At 58.8% G+C, this 8,044-nt stretch overlaps 1 long non-coding RNA gene across 1 annotated transcript; it reads right to left on the bottom strand.

The window, feature by feature from the left end:
• Nucleotides 1-289: 289 nt before the first annotated feature.
• LOC129087360 (uncharacterized) lies at nucleotides 290-7,780 on the bottom strand. The gene is made up of 4 exons (XR_008530895.1): nucleotides 7,297-7,780; nucleotides 6,364-6,468; nucleotides 4,458-4,560; nucleotides 290-1,353 (listed from the first exon to the last, which is right to left on the bottom strand). It is a non-coding gene; the product is annotated as an uncharacterized LOC129087360 (long non-coding RNA).
• Nucleotides 7,781-8,044: the final 264 nt, after the last annotated feature.

The following is an 8,044-nucleotide window of genomic DNA, read 5'->3' as shown; positions in this document are numbered from 1 at the left end:
AGGGAGGAAATTGCCAACCTGGCAGTTCCATAAATGCCAGGTCAAGGTTTCAGCGGATGCAAGGCACGGTGTGACCACCAGAGGGCAGCAGTGACCACCCGTGAAAGCCCCGAAAGAGCCAGAGCTGGGAAGGAGGTATTGTACCTCAAGACCCAGTTTTGAGGTGGTTGGGTGGAAGCCCTACCCTGTGACCAAACCAGATGTCATCGGCTGGGTCAAGCACCCCTAGAAAAATATACAGCAACTCATTCATTCTTTTTTTTCCAACACAAGTTTATTGAGAGGCAATTGTGTTCCTGCCTGTAAGAAGCTCTGAGAAGGTTGAGAGGTGGTGGAACTAAGCTTGGCAGGGCTGGGAGGGCACGCCAGGTGGGTCCCCAGCCGGGGCACATGCATGGTGGCTGGGGAACCCCAGCAGGATGGCAGGGGCTGGGGAACAAGGAGAGAGGCCAGCTGCTGTTGTCAAGGTAATGGGGGTTAAAGGGCCTGGCTGCCAGGCTCAAGCAGGGCACACGGGACAGAAGGCTCCTGAACAGGCCCCGCCACAGCTGGACCCTCAAGCTCTCTTTGGCGACCACAGAGGAGCTGTGACTGGCTAGTAAGGCAGCCTGAGGTTGGCAGGAGAACAGACCAGGTCCAGAAATTTCAGAAATGACCCCAGGACCACAGGGGGATTGGGGAAGACTGAAGAGGGTTTGGAGCGAAGGGAGGAGGACCACGCACCTTTGTGGCCTTCTCACCTCCGGCCTGGCCTGCTGCAGGGACCCTAAAGCGCAGGGAGGGACTGAGAGAGGGAGGGAGGGGGCCTGCCTAGTCTGGCAGGGGTTGGAGGAAGAGTTCACTTAGAAAGGTCACCCCACTGAGCAAACTAGGTCAGGAGAAACCACAGGAGCCCACGGGGACGGCTCCTGACTATCCTCCAAATCCTCAGACTCGGTTCCCACTTCCCACTTGAGAAATGGGGCTGCAATTTTGACTTTTTTGACAGAACCCCTTCCACAGAGTGGAGAGGAGCAGCAAGGGAGAGCGAGTCTCCCAGCCCTGCCTGGGTCCCGGCAGAACAGCTGACACTGGCCCCAGCCCCCTGCCTGGCCGAGAGGCTGGCAGTACCCCAGGCCCAGGCGGCCTGGAGCGCCTGCGACGGGGACCCAGCTCCAGTGGGGTGTGGGGGCTGGGTCTGTAGCTAAAAATACCCAGCGGCCAGGCCAGCTGCTCCAAGCTCCCTCCGAGGGGGCCGGGCCAGGGCAGGCCAGCTGCGGGGCTGGGCACACCCCCACGCCCGGGGGCCCGGCTTCCTCACCTGCGAGCTGTTCCAGGGACCCATGTCATTCTCCCTCTGGCCACCAGGAATTCCTGGAAAGATTTAGGAAGGCAAGAAAGACACTTTTAAACTGGCCCTTGCCGCAGAGGTGTTGAGACGCAGAAGCCTAGGGGAGCTGGCTGGGTAGCATTTGTGGGGTGAACTCCACAGTGCGGCCACCGTAGCCGGGGAAAGAAAGGCCCACATCCACTTCTGTCTCATCAGGGCAAAGTCTGGTGGCACAGGTCAGGATGGTTAATCACAATGCCTGTGACTTCCACTTCCCTGATGCCTCTGAATGTCCCGAAGAGGTCCCAGCAGAACCTGAGGAGTCCCCCACTCTGAGTGAGGCTGAAGACACTGAACCTGCATAGACTAAACTATTCTCTGAGGTCCCAGAGATGGCAGGTGGCCCCAGGTGGCCTGAGGAGTCACTGCCATACCAAAAGCTTCCCCTCAGAAAGCCAGACCCAGACACGGCTCAAGAGGTTATCTGCCAACTTCCTCCTCCTGGTTCACACGGCAAGACCAGCGCTCAGAGGGGCAGGGACCTGCCAAGGTCATTGGCCAGTTGGAGACAGCAGTGGACCCACACGGCCTTGAGATGGCAGGGCGCCTCTCTCCACAGTCCACGCAGCTGCATCTCCACCCAGAGGGTCCAAAAGGTCATACTCCACACTGGGCCTTTCCGCGGCTGGGCCGGAAGAGGCGGGACCCTGGCGTCCAGTAGTAAGGCAGGTCCGGCCAGCCTGCCGCCCTTCCGCTGGCGTGGCCCTCTCCAGGCAGCCTGGCAGGCTCCGGGCCAGGAGCAGCCCCGCCCATCGCCCCCTGGGTGACCGGTAGGCGGGGCCGCCCTCTGGGCCAGGAGCAATGACAGCCTGCCCCGCCCCTCCCGGCCCCAGGAGGTGATGGGGTGGGGGGACACGAAAAACTGAGAAGGGGCGAAAGAGAAATGGAAGCAGGAAGGAAGAGCTTCCAGGTCGGGTCGTGGGGACGCCTCTCCCGAGAATCACACCCAACACAGTTCAGCAACCTAATTGCTCGCTAATTGGTCCCAGGACAGGAGTGGAAGAACTGGCTGTGGCCCTCCAGGCCACGCAGGCGAGGGGGAGGGTGTAAGTGAATTACGGAACTATCAGCAGCCCACAGCAGGTAAAGACCCCTGCCTCCGGAGCCACAAGGACCCTACCCACGGGGACACGGGGCACGCTGAGGCGGCTGGTTAGGTGGGCCCTGAGGGACTCGAATGGGCACACAGCGGCAGAGCTGTACTGTAACCTGAGGTCTGTGGAAGGAGAGAAGAGGCTCACCAACTTTTACAAAGAGGCGTGGTGGGGTGCGCCCCTCTCGCCCCAGCAAAGGACAAGATGGACCTAACCCGGCTGATCTGGGACAGGAGAGTCCAAGGCAGGGCAGCCAGAAGGAGCCAAGAGCACCACTCGGGTTACTTTCAACCAGACAGCTTTCCCAGCTCCCAGCAGCGCGATGCCAGCAGACAGCTGGCACAGGAGGGCGCCCAAAATAACCCAGACAGCTGGGGCCAGGGGGTGCCACGGACGCAGGCTCTTGGCTCGTGGTCAAGACACCTGGAACCCCATCCTAGCTGCCGGTGGCGGCCTCCATGACCTTGGGTGAGCCATTTACACTGGGGGGGGCCTTTGTGTGACCCTAAATCATGAATGTTGGGGGGCAGGCCACCAACCAGACAGACACACAGGCGGAAGGAGGATGCCGCCTCCCTCCCTCCCTCTTCCAGGGAGCCAGGCCCCCTCGGCCCTGAGGCTGGGCCACGTGCTCTGGGTGGGCCCCTGGGGGAGGGGCTGGAAGGCAGCCCAGCCCCCACTCGGAATGGAGGCAAACCAGTGCGCAGCCTGAGCGCCGCCACCGCCCCCTTCCTCACGCTTCATCCTCCCCACCGCGTGCATCCCGAGCATTTTACACCGGAGACTCGCCCAAGGTCACCAGCGCCTGGAAGATTCAAGCCTACAGACACCTGACCTAGACCCTCCCTTGATTAAGCACCAAGATGCCCGCAACAAAAATACCAGGATGATGTCCTACAGACTCCCCGAAGCCTCGGATTAGCCCTTACACCGCGGGGTGGCCTGAGAGTGGGCAGGGCTGCTCCCACTCAGGGGCCAGGCTGCAAGCCCAGCAGGGGAGGCGGTTCAATCTGTGGCACCTGAACCCAAATGGTCCCTCAGAGTCATCACTTACTAGAGACCACATGGCGGCGGGAGGGGGGTGTCAGAGATCAAGGGCCACACGGCCTCCAGCTGTGGGGCTTCCCAGAGACAAAGGGAAAGGGAAGCTGCGCACACAGCTTGTGTTAGAACGAAAAGAGAGCTGCCGTCACCAGGAGGCCACTGACCCTGTGCCAAGCGGGAGCCTCATCAGCACCACCTGGGGACTTGCTAGGAATGCAAGTTCTCAGGCCCCGCCCACTGAGCCAGGAGCTCGAGGGTCGCCCGGAATCAGTTCTGCTGTGCGACTCGGTGGCACACTTGCGTCAGAATCACTGACCTAGTCCCGCTTGTGCAGATGGGCACGGAGACTGTGCCGCGCGTGCAAGGTAACAGCAGGTACACGGCCGGCCAGTTTGTGCTACTCTAGGAACGGCTCCGTTTGCGGTAGGGGGTGGGGAGGCAATCGTGGGAATTCCCAGGAAGCAGGAGAAGAGGCAAGAAACATCTCAGAGGAAGCTGGCCCAGATCTCAGGCCCCGGGCTTCACCTCCCCAGCAGCCAGACAGGGGAGAGAAGAGCCGGCTCAACCATTCACCCCTCCCGCCGGCACCGGGGGCAGGAAGGAAGGGCCGGAGCAGGGCTGGGCTTCCTGGCAGCCGAGGTGTCTTTCAGAGGCATCCAGGCCCATCCCCCACCACAAAACACCACTGGGAAACACTGGCCAGGGCCGCCCGCCTCTCCTGCGCTACTAAACAGGCAGAGAATTGCAGGCCCCGAACTCCTGACAACAGAAGCTGACAGGCGGGATGGATGGGCCCAGCAGGCCGCCGATTTCACACACACAGCTCCACACGTCTGTGTGGGGAGGGGCTGCAGAACCAGCTCAACGGGTTTGCAGTGTCCGCCCTCCCAGGGCTCCAGGCCAAAGCCCCCCAAATCTCCCTTACAGATTGGGAAAGGCCTCACACCTACCTGAGGAGGACTGTCAGAGTCAAACTAGGCCTGCTGCTGCTGTCCAGTGGAGGACGGTCCACCCTGGGGGCACCGGCATGTGGCCCCTTCTCTGGCCAGGAGCCTGAGGGTGGGAGGGAGAAGCCGGACTGTTAGGGAGTTGATGGCCACACACCAGACGGGACCTCCGGAAGGGAAGGGGATCCTTACAAATGCCTCCCCCCCTATTCCTAGCTGCCAAGGCGCCCTCACTCTGGAATGGCTCAGAGCAGGGGTGGCTGAGTCACCAAGGTTCAGCCCAAGCAAAAAGCAGCAGCAGGCGACTAATCTGCATTTCCAAAGGTCCGCCCCGGCCGCATTCCCTCCCCCAGCCAGACAAGTGAGAGATTTACCCCGGAGCCCTCGCCTGGGGGGAGCCCTTCGCCCGGGGGGACCCCGGGGAAGGCCCGCTCAGCCTTCCCAGGCCTCAACCCCCACCTTAGCCTCTAGAGCCCGTTTGGAGGGCGTGCCCTGGACGACCAGATCGGGCGTCGGTGGCTTCCGCGAGGGCCTCACGCCCAAAATGGGGACAAAGGGAGCCCCTGTGCCTGGGGCTCGACTATCAAAGGGCAGTTGCGAGCCAGACGTGGGCACCGAAGCCCAGAGTGCAGCCCAGAGTAGGGGGACGGCCTCGAGGCCCCGATCAGCTCCGTGGCCCTTTACTACTGGCTCCCGCGCGGGCGAGAGGGAGCCAGGCCTCCTGGTGCCCGGTCCCAGCCAGCTGCGCAGCCCCGGCTCAACATCGAGGCTTCCGGGCCAGGGTCGTCCACACCGGCGGTGGCCTGGAGCGTGGGCGACGAGGCGCCGGCCTCCCCTCCCCCCGGCCTCCCCGCCTCCCTCCCTCCTCCCGCCTGGCGCTCAGCGGCCGCCACCGCCCGAGCCGCGGGCGGCGCGCGAAATGGCGCCGGTCTGTTTGCCTCGCCCCGCGGAGGCGAGCGCGGAAGCCCCAGCGCGCGACGCCCCCAGGCCCCAGGCCCCCGCAACGGCCTCAGCGAGCAGCCCCCGACCCGGGGAGCAGCGCCCTGCGGACTCTCGGGGCCCGGCCCGGCCGAGGACCGCCGCCTGCGTCGGGTGCCCAACGACAACCGGGGAAGGAGGGAGGAAGGGCGCGGAGAGCGGCAGCCATGAGCCGCGCGCCGCCCGGCCTGCCCGGCCCGCCCGGCCCCGGCCCCAGCCGGCGGCTCTGCTCTGAACCTGAAAATAAAACTCGTGTTTGGGAGGGAGGAGCGCGCACGGCCGGGAGAACCGGCGACGCCAGGGCTGCAGGCGGGAGAGATGCTGCGTCATGGTGCCAACATGGACGCCGGCCTTTGTCCTTTGTTGCTTGGGAGGCGCAGGCGCGCCCCGGAGGCCGGCGGAGCGGGCTCCAGGATTCCAGACCCCGCAGTCCAGGGAAAGGGGCCTTAGGCCAGGCGGGGACGTTTCCTCGACTTTGGAGCCCCCCACCCCATCTCCAAAGCACTTCGATTTCTTCCCCCCACCAAGGCTCAGACCTGGAGGAGCGAGGGGCAGGGGCAGGCAGCTCCAGGGATGCCGAGGTCGCTGGGGAGCCTCTCCTCCCCTCACGGGCATATGAGGCCGAAGAGCCCTTCTCGGCCCCCACCCCTCCCGGATCCGGCTTCCAAACACAAAGCTCCAGAAACACCCTTCTCCCCTCAGCTCCCACACCTTTGCAGCCCGTGGCCTGCTCAGAATAAAAAGATTTCCTCGAAGGGGCAAAAGGCATTTTTTTTTTTTTTTTAACTTACCAGCTCGGCCAGGTGCCATGGAGTCTGGAAGATAAAGCTGGGCGGAGGGTTGAGAGGTGTTATTGGAAAAAAAAAATCTCGGGGGGGTTTTGTTTAGTTGGAGATATTTGGGGAAATGGTGGTGCCTTTTTTGTTGTTACCTTTTTGTAAGTTACACTCTCATGGCATTTTCTGTCCTTCCACTTCTGTAAACTTTCCAGGGTTGGGTTGGCAAAAGGCGGCTTCGCTGAGGACTGTTTACTGCTCTGGATATAGCAATGGTGTGACCGTCATTAAGAGACAAAAGGCGAAAATACACAGTCAAATCAAACAAAAGGCAAAAAGACACGCGGCCACCCCAACCACCATAGAAAAATACCCGCAAGTTAACATTGGTGTTTGGCTCAAACCAGCCAGGACTTGTTTTCCAGTTTTAATCTAGTTTCCTGTGACGGCTTTAGTCTCTTTACACAAAGAGGTCTTCCTTTCCCTCACCCACTCCTCTACCAAGACCAGAAAAACAGAGTTGTTTTTCTTCAAATAGATCGATTTTCAAAGAAAGTGTACATGTTACTGGGAAGAAAGCTGACTAGCATTTATTGCTGTAAACATTTTCAAAGCTTAAAGCTAAAGCCTTAGCTTTATAAAAGCAAAATCGTCTAAAAGCATTTTAACTGGCTTATTATTAGACAAGAGCGACAAAGACATACATGCAGATGAAGGTTCAGAAAATTAAGGACATCTCAGCAACATTAACATGAAAACTGCACTGCGTAAGGACAGAATGGATTGGGTACTTACAATGTAAAAGGTTTTTAAAAACTTAAAAGAGTAACAACTGCTTACAATTTGTTGTTGCTGCCATTTCGCTAGTCCTAAAACTATACATTTAAAACATTACCTTGTTAAAAAAAATAAAAAGAGAGAAGGAGTTAATAAGATGGCCAGTTTTAAGTGTTTAATAGAGGAAACTATATATATTTAAAAATTTATTGTTCAGTCAAGAGAATACAGATTAAGACAGCTCCAAGCTTCCCACCCCCCCACTCACCCAAGAAAAAAAAAAAAGGAAAAAAATTAAATATGTCATTTACTTAGGTTTTTTGGAATTCAAAATTGTTAACTGCTGACATTAATGGTGTGCTATGACCTAGTTATATAAGACAAAGATGGATTCCAAGTCATAAGGAAAAATCCAGATCTTTTTAAAAAGTCTTCTTCATTCTTCCAATTGTGAATCCTTTAGCCTGTTGACAAATGTTAAACACAACACTGAGGCGTCCTGAACTGGATGGTGGAGTCAAAGGAAAAACATTCCCCATTTGCAACAAAGGAAAAACCCACTTGGCCATTTAATTCCATTGCAGAAAAATGGCTCCCCTCATCTGTTGGCCTCTCCTTGGTGTCTGATGAAGGATGTTTTGAGATCAGCGTCTAATAACTCAAGCCCTATAGAAGCCGCGCGCTGATTGGCTGCCGCGCCCTGCCGCCCTGCTCCAGCCAATTACCTACCCACGGCCAAATTACAAACCCCGAAAAGAGCCCCAATATGAAATACACCACCACGAAGCCCCGGCGAGGCGGCTGCTCGCCTCGCCGCCCGACTCGAGAGGCAGAGGGGGCTGCAAACGCGTCCTCGCGCAGCCCGGGAGCCTCCGAGTTGAACTCACAAGATGGAAGCCGCGCGCTGATTGGCCGCCGCCACTCCCGGACCTTTAATAAAGAAAGGGGAAGGAAAAGATAAATGCAAAAAAGGGGGACTCTCTCTCCTTTGCCGGTGGCTGGAGGAAGAAGGGGGTGGGGGGGGAAGACAACCATGTGTCCTGGACAATTACAGGGCGC

The sequence above is a fragment of the Pteronotus mesoamericanus genome, unplaced genomic scaffold (assembly GCF_021234165.1).
Source record: "Pteronotus mesoamericanus isolate MK-2021 breed Mesoamerican mustached bat unplaced genomic scaffold, CSHL_Meso_final scaffold_507, whole genome shotgun sequence".
Taxonomy (NCBI): Eukaryota; Metazoa; Chordata; class Mammalia; order Chiroptera; family Mormoopidae; genus Pteronotus; species Pteronotus mesoamericanus.
Note: the sequence above shows the minus strand (reverse complement) of the source record. Positions and strands in the feature narration are given on the sequence as shown.